Source organism: Trachypithecus francoisi, unplaced genomic scaffold (assembly GCF_009764315.1).
Source record: "Trachypithecus francoisi isolate TF-2019V2 unplaced genomic scaffold, Tfra_2.0 Contig01436, whole genome shotgun sequence".
Taxonomy (NCBI): domain Eukaryota; kingdom Metazoa; phylum Chordata; class Mammalia; order Primates; family Cercopithecidae; genus Trachypithecus; species Trachypithecus francoisi.
The window spans coordinates 400,460-418,204 of record NW_022681430.1 but is presented as its reverse complement, the minus strand read 5'-3'; positions in this window follow the sequence as shown (position 1 = coordinate 418,204).

Sequence of the window (17,745 nt, the reverse complement as noted above, 5' to 3'; positions counted from 1 at the left end):
AAACTCATGTTGAAATTTAATCCCCAATGTGGCAGTATTGAGAGGTAGGACATTTAAGGGGTGATTGAACTATGAGGGCTCTGCCCTTATGAATGGATTAATCCATTCATGGATTAATGAATTAGAGGGTTAATGGATTAATAGGTTATCATGGGAATGGAACTGGTGGCTTTATAAAAAGAGGAAGATAGACCTGAGTATAGCATGTTAACATGTTCAGTCTCCTTACCATGTGATCTCCTGTGCCACTACTGGACTCTGTACAGGGTTGCCACCAGCAAGAAAGCTCTCACCAGATGTGGCCTCTTGACCTTGGACTTCTCAGCCTCTAGAATTTAAGAAATAGATTCCTTTTCTCTATAAATTACTGAGTTTCAGGTATTTTGTTATAAGCACAGAAAATGGACTAAGACAGAGGTGACTTATCATTTCAGTGGTTTTTAGATTGAGGAATCTTGGGGAATTTTGAGGAATCTACAATATGAAATATTTTATAGAGATGAGGTCTTGTTATGTTGCCCTGGCTGGTCTTGAACTCCTGAACTCAAGTGATCTGCCCACCTTGGCCTCCCAAAGTTCTAGGATTTCAGGTGTGAACCATTGTGCCAAGCAACTGTGTCTGGCTCCTTTTGCTCAGCAAAAGGTCTGTGAGATTCATCCATGTTGTGAGCATTGGTAGTTCATTCTTTTTCTTGCTAAGTGGTAGTCCACTGTGTTTACATGGAATAGCAATCATCATTTCCACACGCACACACAAAAATTAGCTGGACACCTGTAGTCCCAGATACTTGAGGGGCTGGAGAGGAAGGATCACTTGAGCCATTGTATTTACATGGAATACTATCGTGGAATACCACTCAGCAAGAAAAAGGAATGAACTACTGATACTCACAACATGGGTGAATCTCACAGACATTATGCTGGGCAAAATTTGTTTATCCATCCTCCTGTGGATCAAAATGTGGGTTGTGTCTAAGTTTTGCCATTATAAATAAAACTCCTATGAAGATTTGTGCACAAGTCTTCATATAGACCTATATTTTCATTTTTCTTGGATAGATGCCTAAAAGTAGAATTGCTGTGTCATAGGGTGAGTGTGATTAATACTATCAGAAACTGCCAGTTTGTCAAAGTGGTTGTACCATTATATGTTTCTAATCAGCAGTATATAAGAATGCCAGTTGATCTGCATTATCTTCAGCACTCGATATCCATTCTATGTATATAATGGCATATATTTAAATAAGTAAAAATTTGTTACTTTAAAAAATACTGCATTTGTGTTTTTGTTTATGCATTAGTTTTTCAATTTCAAAATGTATTGGTTATAGAAATGCAATATTTTTGATTTGTTATTGCCTTATCCCTAGAAATAGCCTGATTGTTGTTTGAATGCATAGTAATTTTGGGATATATCCATATATCCACATATTATATATAATGTATATATAATACATGTGTTAACTAATGTGTTCACCATCAAGGATAAATATAACTATAATGGAGTCAATACATGTAACTGTGAGGTTTTCTAAGAAATAATTACTTTTTTATTTATTTCTCTTTTAAAAATTATTACTTTTGTCTGTTAAAACAATTTTTTTTTTTTTTTTGAGATGGAGTCTTGCTCTGTCATGCCCAGACTGGAGTGCAGTGGTGCAATCTTGGCTCACTGCAACTTCTGCCTCCTGGGTTCAAGCGATTCTTCTGCCTCAGCCTCCCGAGTAGCTGGGATTACACATGCCTGACACCACGCCTGGCTAATTTTTTGTATTTTTAGTAGAGATGGGGTTTCACCATGTTGGTCAGGCTGGTCTTGAACTCCTGACCTCAGGTGATCTGCCCACCTCGGCCTCCCAAAGTGCTGGATTACAGGCGTGAGTCACTGCGCCTGGCCCTGAAACAACTTTTTTTATTGATGTGTAATAGATATACAGAGTCTTGGGGCACATATGATAATATATTCATACATTTGTAAAGATCAAATCAATGTACTTGGGACATCCATTACCTTAAATATTCGTCCTTTCTCCTTCATATTTGAAGTATAACTTTGGGGATACAGTATTACTGAATGGCAGTTTTGTTCTTTCAGGACTTCGAAAATGTCATTGTACTGTCTCCTGGCTTGCATGGCTTTTGTTGAGAAGTCTGTCACCTGATGAATTGGAGCTCCTTTGTATGTTATTTGCTTGTTCTCTTTTGCTGCTTTTAGGATCCCCTCTTTTATCCATGACCTTTGAGAGTTTGGTTATTATATACCTTGAGGTAGTATTATTTGGGATGAATGTATTTGGTTTTCTCTGACCTTCCTGTGTCCGTACATTTTTTTCTTTCTTAAGTTTTGGGAAGTTTCTCTTTCTTGAATAGGCTTTTTACCCCTTGCTCTTGCTCAGCTCCCTCTTGAACACCAATAATTCTTAGATTTGGTCTTTCGAGGTAATTTTCTCTATCTTGTAGGTGGCCTTCATTCCCTTTTATTCTTTTTTTCTCCTTGGACTATGCATTTTTGAATAGCTGGTCTCTGAGCTTACTGATTCTTTTCTCTGCTTGATCTATTCTGGCGTTGAGAATCTCTAGTGGATTTTTCAGTTCAGCAAATGTATGTCTCAGTTCCAAGATTTCTGTTTGATTTTTAAAATTATTTCAATCTCTTTGTTAAATTTATCTGATAAATTTCTGAATTGATTTCTGTGTTATTACAGAGCTGACCAACTCTCCTTAAAACTGTCATTTTGAATTCCTGGTGAGAGAATTCACAAATTGCTGTCTTGCTAGGGGCAGTCACTAGCTCCTTTCTTTGTTCATTTGTAGAGATCATTTGTAGAGATCATGGTTCCCTGTTTCTTGTGAGTGTCCATCTATGTTTTTGCATCAAAGGATTATTTATTCCAATCTTTTCTGTCTGACTTGTTTTGGTTTTTATTGGATATACCTGCTTAGAGATTCTTTTTCTTTTTCTTTTCTTCTTCTTCTTTCTTTCTCCTTCTCCTTCTCCTTCTTCTTTTTCTCTTTGAGGCAGGGCCTTGCTCTGTCACCCAGGCTAGAGTGCAGTGGTGATCATAGTTCACTGCAAACTTGAACTTCTAGGCTCAAGCAATGCTCCTGTCTTATTCCCCCGAGTAACTGAGACTTACAGGCATACACCACCATCCCTGAGTAAATTTTAGACATCTTTTTAGAGATGGGGTTCTATTCAGGCTGGTCTCACACTCAGGTTCAAGCGATAATCCTGCCTCAGCCTCTCAAAGCGCTAGGATTACAGGCATGAGCCCCTGCATCTGGCTGAGTAGAGATTCTTTACCACTAGGTCACTGCTGCCTTTGCAGCTCTAGGTGGCACCTTAAGCCCAGGTTCACCTCAGCTCTAGTAAATGATGGGAACAATGACGGTCCAGAATGGGGGAGGTATCAGAGAGGGATCCCGGCAGTGTAGGAATGCCGGCCAGTGGTTTATGCCGTGGGGACCTGTGGAACGTACCTCCCACAGCATGCTGCTGTTGAATGGCCACTGTAATTTGGCGCGTCCTTCGGCTGAGTTATAGGGCATAGTTTTCAGGGCCAGGGATAGCATTCCCATCTCCACCTTTTCTCTGTCTGTCCTCCGGGATATTTCTTCCTTTAGGCAATTGCAATGCTTCCTGTGCATTAAGGCAGGGGTGGGTCTCCTGCCAGGGAAACCGAGTTGATGGGGAAGCTGGTTGTCCACCTTGATCTCACTTTTTGCAGTGTGGAAACCATGAGTTGGCAGGACATTTTCTTTTCTTTCTTTTCGTTTTTCTTTTCCTTTTTTTTTTTTGACAGTGTCTGGCCCTGTCTGGAGTGCACCCAGCCTTGAGTGCAGTGGTGTGATCTCAGCTCCCTGCAGCTTCCGCCTCCCGGGTTCTAGCAATTCTCCTCCCTCAGCCTCCCGTTTAGCTGGGATTACAGGCATGCACCACCACACACAGCTAATTTTTGTATTTTTAGTAGAGATGAGTCACCATGTTGGCCAGGCTGGTCTGGAACTGGATGCCCACCTTGGCCTCCCAAAATGGTGGGATTACAGACATGAGCCAGCGCACCCTGGAGAAAAATTTTATTTATTTATCTATTTATTTATTATTATTTATTATTATATTTTAAGTTCTAGGGTACATGGGCACAATGTGCAGATTTGTTACATATGTATACATGTGCCATGTTGGTGTGCTGCACCCATTAACTTGTCATTTACATTAGGTATTCCTCCTAATGCTATCCCTGTTCTGAAACAGGAAAAATTTTCTATGCGCTGAATGTCAGACAAAATGGAGGGATGGGCTTTGTGGCTGTGGAAGTCTGATTCCCTCACCATCTGCTCAGAGTTGTTTCACTTCTCTGTGGCCTTGGGAACGGTGTCAACTTTCCATCTGAGTTCTGGGATATTGCTCATGATAATCTCGGTGCTGTACATTTGTTTTTTGCTTCTGTCGTGGGGAATGAAGCCACCTTGCTTCTACATCACCATTTTGGAACCGAAGCCTCTTTTCTCTCCAGGATAGTTATTTTTAATAGCACATAATTTTTCTTATGTTCCGTTATCTTTATAAGATCATGAATTGTTCTAGAATTTTAGGAATGAGTTGAAAAGATAGTTTACTCTGTCTTTAAAGAATGGATTTTCTTTTCACTATCAGCAAACTTTATACAGCAAAAATAAAAATCATGTTAGTATTTTTTAGGGGATAACTTTGGCTTTCCAAAAAATTAACTCTTAAAATTTTTATTCTGAACTACAAACTTTTGATTTGTTAATTTTTTGCACTAGAGATGGCTTTTGATGTAGTAGTTTTATCTTAAAAAAAAAAAAACCCAACAAATCCAAAAAACAGCTTTATTAAAACAGGTAGGTGGAACTTTTTCTAAACACTAACTATGATGCAGCTAAACTTTTTAAAAGTAATATTTAAAATCTTCGTGCTTCTGTTATTTAAACAAAACAAAACAAAAATGAAGATTGTGATCTCTAAGCTCATTTCTCTAACTAGTTTGATTCTCTATCTAGAATCTCTGTTTATGGTTGAGTCAGCAATCTCATAATAAGGCCCTATGTGTATACACCTTTCCTCATAGCTTTGGCTGCCCGTGTGGGAACTCACATAAGAATATTCATTTGAGCATTCTTTATGGTGGTAGATGGTTGAATGCCCTCCTGAGTGCCCATCATTAGAAAAGTGGCTGGGTATAATTTGGAGATTGTATACCATGGGAATAAGGAAAAAAAAATTAGAAGCAGCTAAGTAGATACACATCCGGCAATATAGATGAACTTCAAAGCATAGTGCAGAGGGGAGAAAAGATAAATAGAAAGATATATAGTACAATACTATTTAAGTAAATTAAAACTACCTTTACCTGTATGCAAAGCCATGTGTTTTGCAAGAATACTTACAAGCAAAAAGATATTAATTTAATTCATTGGCATTCAATTTTGGGCATACCTGACCTATGAAATCTCACTTTTGAATTTGCCTTTGAAAAAGAGCTGTGAGGGACTAATTTGTAACAGATTTTCTATTTTTTTCCCAAACCACAATAAGAAACAAAGAACACCAAGCCCCAAATCAAATAAGAAATAGAATAAGAAGTAAAATGAGATACATTACACAATACTATTTATATTAATTAAAATTATATGCATACAAAACAGTGTAGTTTTCAAGAACATCTATCAACACAAACCAATGTTCACCTCATTGCTATTGAGGAATGGAAGGAATACTCATATCTCTGTTGGCACATGATATTAAGCATGGAAGTTTAGCGATGGGGAGTGTGGGAAAGGGGTTTGACGGAACTTCACTAGATTCTAGGCACTGAATTAGATATTTCATATATATTCTCTCATTTAATCCTCACAACAGCTCTGTGAGGATAATTATTATCTCTGCTTTACAAATAAGAAAACCGAGACCCAGAAAAGCTAATTGTGTTCCTAATGTCACATAGCTCTTTAGTGGCAGAATTGGGACTTAAAATCTTGAGGCATTCTTAGGGAACAGTTTTAAAAAGTCTTGGTTATACTTGAATCTGTGTGACCTAGTTCTCATACAAGACAACCAAGGCTTAAGTAATACTGATGGTGGAAATTGTTTATGGTTTCTGTAGCTAGGTATTTTGTATTGTATTCTGAGATCATATGGAAAAATCAAACCTAGAATATAAAAATAACTTGTATTTAGAAGCATTACTTTTTTTCAGTTCTTCCAGCTTTGTGGTACTTTTACAGGGTCTTTTAAAACACATTTGTTACTCTTCAACTGTGCTAAAAATAGAAAAACTAGTGGTCTGGTTTGTACATAACATGCTGCAATCAAACTGAGGTCTTCCTCTCCAGTTAGTTACTCATTAAGTAGAGCATGTGATAATCAGAAATTTGACTTTGGAATTGATTAAAGTTGAAGCTGGAGCTCTGGATTGCCTATTAAATTCATACCACTGATTCCAAGAGAAGAGAGTTTATAGTAGTTCATTTTTATTGTTTATTATAATTTGATATTGGCATAATGACAGCATGCAAACTTCCAAAATGAGTTTCCTAAGAATTTCTTCTTAAAAGCACTTTATTTTTTCCAATACTGTCACTTGCCTTTTTAAAAGCCATTTATAATGAACATTAAACACATCTATATTTAGATTTATAAAGAAATAATCTGTTGAGTCAAATCCTATTCATATTCAGTTTTTATATGCTAAACCTAAAATCTCAATTATGAATTACCAACAATTCAGTTTAGGTTTTTTCTGTTTTTAATTCTATTGTTTAGGTAGAGGGCAGGAAAAATCAGGCCAGCATACAGAAAAGGGAAAATGAGGAATTGCAGTGTTTATGGGTGACAAAAAAGGTCTTTTAATTGAGAAGAAGGGAAAGAATAAACAAGAAAAAGAAAAATAAATATTGGAATGACTTGCCATTGGGAAGGGTGAAGAAGAGAGTGTAAATTTGGCTCTTGCTTTGTTAAAAACTTTTTCAAAAAATGAGGTGTCTTGGTAAATGTGTGGGTGCAAACTGAGAAACAATCAGAAGTTTGTTATATTTAGATGTTATATTTCCAATGTTATAAACCCTTTCTGGAAAAGCTTACTCAACATGTTCTCTGCCAAAGACATCAGCTAATAACGGCGATAAAGGAAACAGGCAGTGTCCATATTTGGAGAAGAATATAGTCTTCCTTTTACATCATGGGCTGGCATTCTCTTAAAATTAGGGTGCCAAAGTTCCTACTCCCTTCCCTTTGGCATATTAGAGGCAGCTCACAGAAAAGGTCTTAGGCCTTAGTGGTTTCCAAACAGGGAGGGAGAAGGATAACCCCCTAACACCGAAGTGGGGGAAGGAACATGCTGGCTGCCAATTTTTGTCACTGAGGGGGGTAGCAGACTGTCATAGTCAGCACGAAGGTAGGTATGTGTTGGCAATCAGTTTTGATATGGCATAAGTGCTGTTGGTTGCCAAACTACATGCTGATTTAAAACACATATTTTTGATTCTCGGCAAGATGGTTGACTAGACACAGCCAGGCAGAACCTGTGCCACTGAGGGACTGAAACATTGGGAAGACCAGTACACTCCAAGCAGATATTTGGAAGGAAGGCATTGAGACAGACACAGACACTAGGCTGAAGGGGGAGTGAGGAGTGGCTCGCTCTTGCCCTGAACCTCTGGAATCCTGACAGCAAGAGATCCCATGACCACCACGGACACTTGAGCTGGCAGGGAGGGCTGCTTAGAGAGGTGGTAGGGGCAGGGCTGTAGCCTCTGCAGAGCTCAGAGGGGTTGGTGAGGAAACATCTGCAGTGGGGCATGGCCAGGGATGCCCATCCCCCAGGGCTTGCCATGCTCCTCTAGGAGACTTAAGTCTTAGGGGAACTGTCAGACATGAATAGAGCAGGGCAGTCTTGCTCATGAGACAAAGTCAGTTCAATCTGAGAACCCTTCTGTCTGCTGCCCACTCCTGGGACTCCAGTCTGGCTGTATTTGCTCGCAGTGCAGCCTCGGATGCACAACTACAGTGTCTCCTGGGAGCCCACATCATAGCACCTGCACTGGCAGATCACATGTGACCATCGGTGAGCTCTGGCAGAGCAGCCCCGACTGATGCACACCAACCCACCCGTGCCCTCTCCCAACCGCAGCCTCCAACCACTGACCGTACCCCCAACCACTGTGCCAGTGTGTCTCTGTGAGTGGACCTTGTCTCCCCTCCCCTGCCAGGCCACGTGTGCTTGCATCCCACTGCACCACTGCTGCTGTTGTGAGTGGACCTCACATATCCACTGCTGCACTGCTATTGCCAGCATGGACATGCACTCGGAAGCCAGTGTGGTCCCATCCTCCAACCCGTGCTGCCATTGCTGCTGGCACGAACAAGTGCATGGAGGCTGGCAGTCCCGTTCAGGCCAGCACCCTGCCTTGGCACCAACATTGTCACCAATGTGAACGCACACGGATGCCAGTGGCCCTGTTCCTGACTCACACTGCCATTGCTGTTGCTGTGAATGCATGTACAGAGGCTGGCAGCCCCATGCCTACCAGAGCTCCACCCCAGCTGACAAATGTGCACCCTGCCATGCTGCCGGTGCTGTTGGCACATGTGAATGAGCACAGATCCTGCTGTCACTAACCTTAGGAAGTGCTTTGACTGATACCACCCATTGGGGTATTGTTGCCAGCAGTCTAGGAACACATTGGTCCCTCTAGTGCAGCAAGGTTTCTAACCTTGAGGGGCTAGAGAACAAAGTCAGGGCCCAAAAGCACTGCTCCAGAGTTATAGCTCACAGCCCTGGAGTGCTGACCTGAGACTTGGCCCCCTAAAATCTTCCAGAAGTGAAGCCAGTTGACTGAACCCACCTTATAGCACAATTAACTCTCAAGGGTATTGAAAAAGGTAAAAACAAAGCAAAACAAAAACTCATCCAAAGGGCAGCAACTGGAAAGACTGAAGGAACATCAGCCCATGTGGATGAGAAAAAACCAGTGCAAGAACTCTTACAACTCGAAAACCAGTGTCTTCTTACTTCCTAATGACTGTACTAGTTCTCCAGCAATGCTTCTTAACCAGGCTGAAAGGGCAAAAATGACAGAAGTATAATTCAGACTATGGATAGAAATGAAGATTATTGAGATTCAGGAGAAAGTCAAAACCCCATCCAAGGATTCTGCAGAATACAATAAATGACACAGGAGATAAAAGATGAAATGACCATTTTAAGAGAGAACCAAACTGATCTGATAGAGCTAAAAAACTCACTGCAAGAATTTCAGAATACAATTACAAGTATTAACAGCAGAATTGACCAAGCTGATGAAAGAATCTCAGAGCTCAGAGACTAGTTCTCTGAAACAATTCATTGAGACAAAAATAAAGAAAAAAGGTAAAAGAAAAATGAACGAAACCTCTTAGAAATATAGGATTGTGTAAAGAGACCAAATCTAGAACTTATTGTCATACCTGAAAGAGAGGCAGAAAGCCAGCAACTTGGAAAACATATTTGAGGATATCATCTATGAAAAATTTTCCAACTTCACTAGAGAGGCCAACATTCAATTTCAGAAAATGCAGAGAACTGCTGTAAGATGACACAAGATAACCATCCACAAGACACATAGTCGTCAGCTTCTCCAAGGTCAAAATGAATGAAAAAATGTTATAGGCAGCTAGAGAGAAGGGGCAGGTCACCTACAAAGGGAACCCAACCAGGCTAACTGTTGTTCTTTCAGCAGAAACCCTACAAACCAGTAGAGATTGTGGCCTGTATTCAGTGTTCTTAAAGAAAATAAATTCCAACCAAGAAATTAATATCTAGCCAAGCTAAGCTTCATGAGTGAAGGAGAAATAAAATTCTTTTCAGACAAGTGAATCCTAAAGGAATTCACTAACACCAGACCTGCCTTATAAGAGGTCCCGAAGGGAGTGCTAAATATGGAAAGGAAAGACAGTTACAGCCACTAAAAAACACACTTAAGTACATAGTCCATTGACATTGTAAAGCAACCACCTAAACAAGTCTGAATAATAACCAGCTAACAACATGATGACAGAATCAACTCCACATAAGTCAATATTAACCTTGAAAGCAAATGGATTAAGTGGCCCAATTAAAAGGCACTTTCAGATGTTGGATAAGAAAGCAAGACTCAACAGGATGCTGTTTTTGAGAGCCCCATCTCACATACAATGACACCCATAGGCTTAAAGTAGAAGAATGGAGGAAAATCTACCAAGCAAACAGAAAACAGAAAAAAGCAGAGGTGGCTATTCTAATTTCAGACAAGACAGACTTTAAACCAACAAATATAAAAAAGACAAAGAAGGGCATTACATAATGTTAAGGTGTTCAATTCAATGAGAAGACCTAACTATCCTAAGTATAAATACACCCAAAGAGGAGCACCCAGGTTTATAAGGCAAGTTCTTGGAGACCTATGAAGAAATTTAGGTAATTACACAGCAATAGTGGGAGACTTCAACACTCCACTGACAGTATTAGACAGATCAGTGAGGAGAAATTAACAAAGATATTCAGGATCTAATCTCTACACTTGACCAAGTGTACCTATAGACATCTGCAGACCTCTCTAACACAAAACAACAGAATATTTATCTTCCTCATATGCACATGGCACATACTCTAAAATTGACCGCACAATCAGACATAAAACAATCCTCAGCAAATTAAAATACCTGAAATCATACCAAGCACACTCTTGGACCACGGTGCAATAAAAATAGAAATAAACACTAAGAAAAGTGCTCAAAACCTTACAATTACATGGAAATTAAACAACCTTCTCCTTTGCGGTAAACAATGAAATTAAGGCAGAAATCAAGAATTTCTTTGAAACTAATGAGGATAAAGACAGGGCAAACCAGAATATCTGGGACACAGCTAAAGCAGTGTTAAGACAGAAGTTTATAGTGCTGAATGCCCACATCAAAATATTTGAGACATGACTGGGCATGGTTGCTCACACCTGTAATCCCAGCACTTTGGGAGGCAGAGGTGGGTGGATTGCTTAAGCAAAGGAGTTAGAAACCAGCCTGGGCAACATGATGAAAACCCATCTCTACACACCCCCCTAAATGTTAGAAAGATCTCAAATTAACAACCTAACATTACATCTAGAGGAACTAGAGAAAAAAGACCAAATCAACCCCAAAGCTAGCAGAAGACAAGAAATAACCAAAATTTGAGCTGAACTGAAGGAAATTGAGAAGCCAAAAACCATACAAAAGATAAATTAATCCAGGAGTTGGTTTTTGAAAGAATAAATAAGAATGATAGACTGTTAGCTAGACTAATAAAGAAAAAAGAGAGAAGATCCAAATATCAGAAATAACAAAGATGACATTACTATCTACCCCACAGAAATACAAAAAACCCTCAGAGACTATTACAAACACCTCTAAGCACACAAACTAGAACTCTTAGAAGAAATGGATAAAATCCTGGAAACATACAGCCTCCTAAGATTGAACCAGGAAGAAACTGAATTCCTGAACAGACCAATAATAAGTTCCAAAACTGAATCAGTAATAAGCCTACCAACCAGAAAAAAACCAGGACCAGACGGACTCACAGCCAGATTCTACCAGGTGTATAAAGAGGAGCTGGTACCATTCCTACTGAAACTACTCCAAGAAATTGAGGAGGAGGAACTCCTCCCTAACTAATTCTATGAAGCCAGCATCATCCTGATACCAAAACCTGGCAGAGATACAGCAAAAAAAGAAAACTTCAGGCCAATATCCTTGATGAACTGAGATGCAAAAATCCTCAACAAAATACTAGCAAACTAAACCCAGCAGCACATCAAAAAGCTAATTCACCACAATCAAGTATGCTTTATCCCTGGGATGCAAGGTTGTTTCAACATATGCAAATCAATAAATGTGATTCATCGTGTAAACAGAACTAAAAACAAAAACCACATGATCATCTCAATAGCTGCAGAAAAGGCTTTCAATAAAATTCAACATCACTTTATGTTAAAAATCGTTAACAAACTAACAAACTAGGCATTGAAGGAACATACTTCAAAATAGTAAGAACCATCTATGACAGACTTACAGCCAACATCATATTGAATTGGCAAAAGCTGGAAGCATTCTCCTTGAAAACTGGCACAAGACAAGGATGCCCTCTTTTACCACTCCTGTTCAACATGGTATTGGAAGTCCTAACCAGAGTGTTCAGGCAAGAGAAGGAAATAAAGGGCATCCAAATATGAAGAGAGGAAATCAAACGATCCCTGTTTGCAGTTGATATGATTCTATACTTAGAAAACCCCATAGTCTCTGCCCAGAAGCTTCTTGATCTGATAAACAACTTCAGCAAAGTTACAGGATACAGAATCAGTGTACAAAAATCAGTAGCATTCCTGTATGCCAACAACATCCAAGGTGAAAGCCAAATCAAGAATGCAATCCCATTCACAATAGCTGCAAAAAGAATAAAATACCTAGGAATTCAGCTAACCAGGGAGGTGAAAGATCTGTACAATGAGACTTACAAAACACTGCTCAAAGAAATCAGAGATGACACAAACAAACGGAAAAACATTCCATCTCATGGATTGAAAGAATCAATATTGTTAAATTCATCATACTGTCCAAAGCAATTTACAGATTCAATGTTATTCCTATTGAACTACTAATGATGCCTTATAGAATTAGAAAAAACTATTTTAAAATTTATATGGAACCAAAAAAAGACCCCGAATAGCTAAGGTGATCCTAAGCCAGAACAACAAAGCTGGAGACATACTTTTATCCACTTTAAAATATACTACAAGGCTATAGTAACCAAAAGAGCATGGTAATGGTATAAAAACTGATACATAGACCAATGGAACAGAATAGACAGCCCAGAAGTAATGCTGCACATCTACCACCATCTGATCTCTGACAAAGTCGACAAAAACTAGCAATGAGGAAAGTACTTCCTCTATTCAAGAAATGGTGCTGGGATAACTGGCTAGCATATGCAGAATATTGAAATTCGACACCTTCCTTACACCATATACAAAAATCAACTCAAGATGGATTAAAGACTTACATGTAAAATCCAAAGCTCTAAAACCCTGGAAGGCAACCTAGGCAATCTGAACTTAGGACCTGGCAAAGATTTCATTACACAGATGCCAAAAGCAATAATAACAAAAGCAAAAATTGACAAATGAGACTTAATTAAACCAAAGAGCCTCTGCACACCAAAGGAAACTATCAAAAGAGTAAATAGACAACCTTCAGAATGGGAGAATATGTTTTCAAACTATGTATCTGACAAAGCTCTCATATCCAGAATCCATAGGGAACTTAAACATATTAACAATTAAAATACAAACAATCCCATAAAAAAGTGAGCAAAGGACACAGACACTTTTGAAAAGAAGACATACACGTGACTAACAAGTATATGAAAAAATGCTTCACATCACTGATCATGAGAGAAATGTAAATCAAAACCACAATCAGATTCCATGTCACATGAGTCGGAATGGCTATTACTAAAAAGTAAAAAAATAACAGATGCTGGCAAGGTGGCAGAGAAAAGGGAATGCATATACACTGTTGGTGGGAATAGAAATTAGTTCAGCCATTGTGGAAAGCAATTTGGTAATTTTTTAAAGAACTTAAAACAGAATTACCATTTCATCTAGCAATCCCATTACTGTGTATATAGCCAAAGGAATATAAATTGTTCTACCATAAGGACACATGTATTCACATGTTCATCATAGCACTATTCACAATAGCAAAGACACAGAATTAACCTAAATGCCCATCAAAGGTAGACTGGATAAAGAAACTGTAGTACATATACACCATAAAATACAATGCCGCCATAAGAAAGAATGGGATGGAGCTAAGTGAACTAACACAGGAACAGAAAACCAACTGCTGATTGTTTTCACTTCTAAGTGGGAGCTAAACATTGAGTACATATTGCCACAAGGGAACAACGGATACTGGGATCTACTTGAAGTTGGAGGGTAGGCGGAGGGTGAGGATCGAAAAACTACCTATCAAGTGTTATACTTATTACCTGGGTGATGAAGTATCTGTACACCAACCCCCATGTCATGCAATTTACCTATATAACAAACCTGCACGTGTACCCCTGAACCGAAAATAAAAGTAAAAAAAAAAAACCGGCCGGGCGCGGTGGCTCAAGCCTGTAATCCCAGCACTTTGGGAGGCCGAGGCGGGCGGATCACAAAGTCAGGAGATGGAGACCATCCTGGCTAACACGGTGAAACCCCGTCTCTACTAAAAAATACAAAAAACTAGCCGGGCGAGGTGGCGGGCGCCTGTAGTCCCAGCTACTCGGGAGGCTGAGGCAGGAGAATGGCATAAACCCGGGAGGCGGAGCTTGCAGTGAGCTGAGATCTGGCCAGTGCACTCCAGCTTGGGTGACAGAGCGAGACTCCGTCTCAAAAAAAAAAAAAAAAAAAAAAACCAACAAAACACACTTGAACCTAAAATAAAAGTTAAAAATAACCAATAAAACACGTATTTTGAGTTGGTGATGAGGTGGTAGTGGTACTGGGTATAGGGGGAGATAAGGGATTAGGTGGGGATGGTTGATGGCTGACCAAATGAATTCTTATGTCTTCCCTTGTCTGTTAGGTAAAGACTTTGCAAGGTATAATTGGTTATAATTGGTGAACTCCTGCAGAACTTCACAAAAGAGGATTTGGTTCTTTATTTATTGATGCTGACTATAGGGTCTTACTTTATAGCTTAAGTCAAAATTTATCTTTGGCCCAATAGATTGCTGATAATTCTTGAAACATAAAGCATTTATATTCAAACATTCATCTGCACATTGGTCATGTAAACTGGCAGGTCAGGATTCTGTACTCTTTCCATTCAACAGATATTCATTGTAGTCTTACTTGTGAATGTCAAACTTTGAGTCTAATTAGAGAGATAAGCTATAACCCATATAAAATATTACAATACAAATAAATAATTCAAATAAAAAAAGACCCTACTGTGGTCTGAAAAGGTTTCTTGGAGAAGATTGGATTTTGACTTGGGCTCTCTGAAGATTAGGAGGAGAGAAGACATGCATTCTGAATGTTTAAGGCCTGATTTAACCTTTGAAAGAAAATGTATGAGGTATATATATCTTACATAATTCAAAATAAAATAATTGTAATATTGTAAAATGTAAAGTTGCATGTATGATGAAATTAAACGTTTATTGCAGATTTTCTGGTTGTAAAATTTTGGATGAGTCTACTATAGTTGAATTCCACGACCCACTCCCCCTTGGCTTATTGTCTTAAGCACTTGTTTCCTCTGTTGAGGTATCCAACACTGGAAATAGAGAGATTCATGGCTTAGAGTAAATAAGAAATAAAAGGGCAGTAAGGAGAACTTTTTCCTTATTTGTTTGTTTTTGTTTGAACTGGAGGGTTTAGATTAAAAAATAGTGGGAGATAAATTCAGTGGATTGGTGTGATTGGATTTTAGCCTTTGAATGTTAACTAGATGAATATTCTGTAACGGTAATAAGAATCCATTAAAGGTTTTACTGTGTGTAGCAGATTTATTTATAAGAGCAGTGGTTTAGTTTATGATACTTCTATATTAGTGAAAGGATCAGATAAAGGAAGATTGGAGGGGAGTGAGACAAGATGATGAGCAAGGAAAATACTGATTGATTTTTTTTTTGTTTCCTTATCCTTCCTGTAATTCACTTTGCCTCCAGGGTTATTTCACCCACAAATTAGTTGGGTTTGTTGCTTCCTTTCTCTTCTCCTTTTTCTTCCCTCCCTTTTTATACCCAGAATGTTCTGTATAAGGAAAAACACATTTGTCCTCACAAATACATTTATAAATAAAGTAATTGAATTAGGATATCATTTGGCTTCAAATAAAGGGAAATCTAAACTAACAATAGCGTAAACCATAAGAACATTTATTATTACTTAATAGGAAGTCTGGAAATGGGCAGTTCCAGATTTATTTAATTGCTCAATGATGTAATCAAGGACCAGGGTCTTTCTATCTTTCCACTCTGCAATCCTCACTGGGTTGATTTTTAGTCTTCATGCTGTTCCCAGTGGAGGGTCTCAATGATGAATTGTCCAGGTCCTTGGCATTTTGAATAAAGAATTTAATAAAACACACAAAGTAGCAGAGGAATGAAATGCAGGAAAGAAGCAGCGAAAGCAGGAATTTATTAAAGCGAGAAAACATTCCACAGGGTGGGAGTGGGCCCAGGCAAGCGGCTCAAAGGCCCAGTGATATGGTTTGGTTGTGTTCCCACCCAGATCTCATCTTGAGTGTTGTAGGAGGGAGCCGGTGGGAGATAACTGAATCATGGGGGCAGTTTCCCCCACACTGTTCTTGTGGTAGTGAATAAATCTCATGGGATCTGATGGCTTTATAAGGGGAAACCCCTTCACTTGGCTCTCATTTCTCTTTTGTCTGCCGCCATGTTAAGATGTGCCTTTAGCCTTTCACCTTTCACCATGATTGTGAGGCCTCCTCAGCCATGTGGAACTGTGAGTTCATTAAACCTCTTTTGCTTTATAAATTATCCAGTCTCAGGTATGTCTTTATCAGCAGCGTGCAAACAGACTAGTATACCCAGTTACAAAGTTTTCTGGGGTTTAAGTACCCCATTTGAGGTTCTTCTCAGCTACACCTGATCTGTATGAAGGATTTGGTCTGTGGCTAATTGAAGGGTAAGGTGAATTGGCATCCTATGTAATAAAGGGATGGTCCCTGCTTGGCCCATGGCCAATCCAAGACACTCTCCCTTTCCATTTGAGGTATGGTGGAAGACGGAAGGCTGTAGGGAGAGTAGCCTTGATCCTTTGCTATTCAGCTTGGGGAGATGGGGTTTTTCCATTTTGGTTTAACGTTAGGAAGTTTGTGTTAATTGGCCTTAGGTTTCCTGCTGCCAGACCCAGGGGTTTTCCTTTTGATCCAGCTTTGAGAAGTCAGTGTGAATTGGCCTTAGATTTCCTGCCGCCAGACCTTGGTGCTTTCTCTTTTAAGAAGTTAGCACAAATTAGCCTTAAGTTCCCTGTCACCAGACCCTATTTTCCTGCCTCAATACATATCGCTTCATTGTTGCAAGATAGCAGCCACAGCCCTGGACATTATATCATCACATCTACATTCCAAGAAGAAAAGAAGAGACAGGTACAAACTATTAGTTACTTCCAAGACTCTCTTTTTATTTCAGAAAGGAAATCCTTTAGTAAACTTCCCCTTACACCTCATTTGATGAAATCAGATCACATGTCTATTACACAACAATTGACGGCAGAATGGAATGAGATTACCATGATTGGTTTAAACGGGTCATGATTCATTGCTTGGGACTGAGTTAGACCAATGGCTCCATGCTTACCTGAACAAATCAGAATTTTATTATCATATAAGTGGGGCTTAAGCGTTGAACAAAATTTGCCATAACCATTAACTTGGAAAACGTAGAGGAAATGGCAAAGAATGGTAACAGTATAACTCAAGTTTGGGCAGAGATCTATAAGAAGTTTATTAATTCAACAAATACAATTATTGAACTCCTCTTGTATGTCAGGCACTTTTAAAAAATGCTGGGGATGTACTGGTAAATAATAATTTATGTGTGTTGTGTTTGTGTTGGGGGACAATAAACAAATATTTATAATATATATTTAGTATAAATATTTAATGTAAAGTCAAGCAGTAATGTATTCAGTAATGTAAGGGAAGGT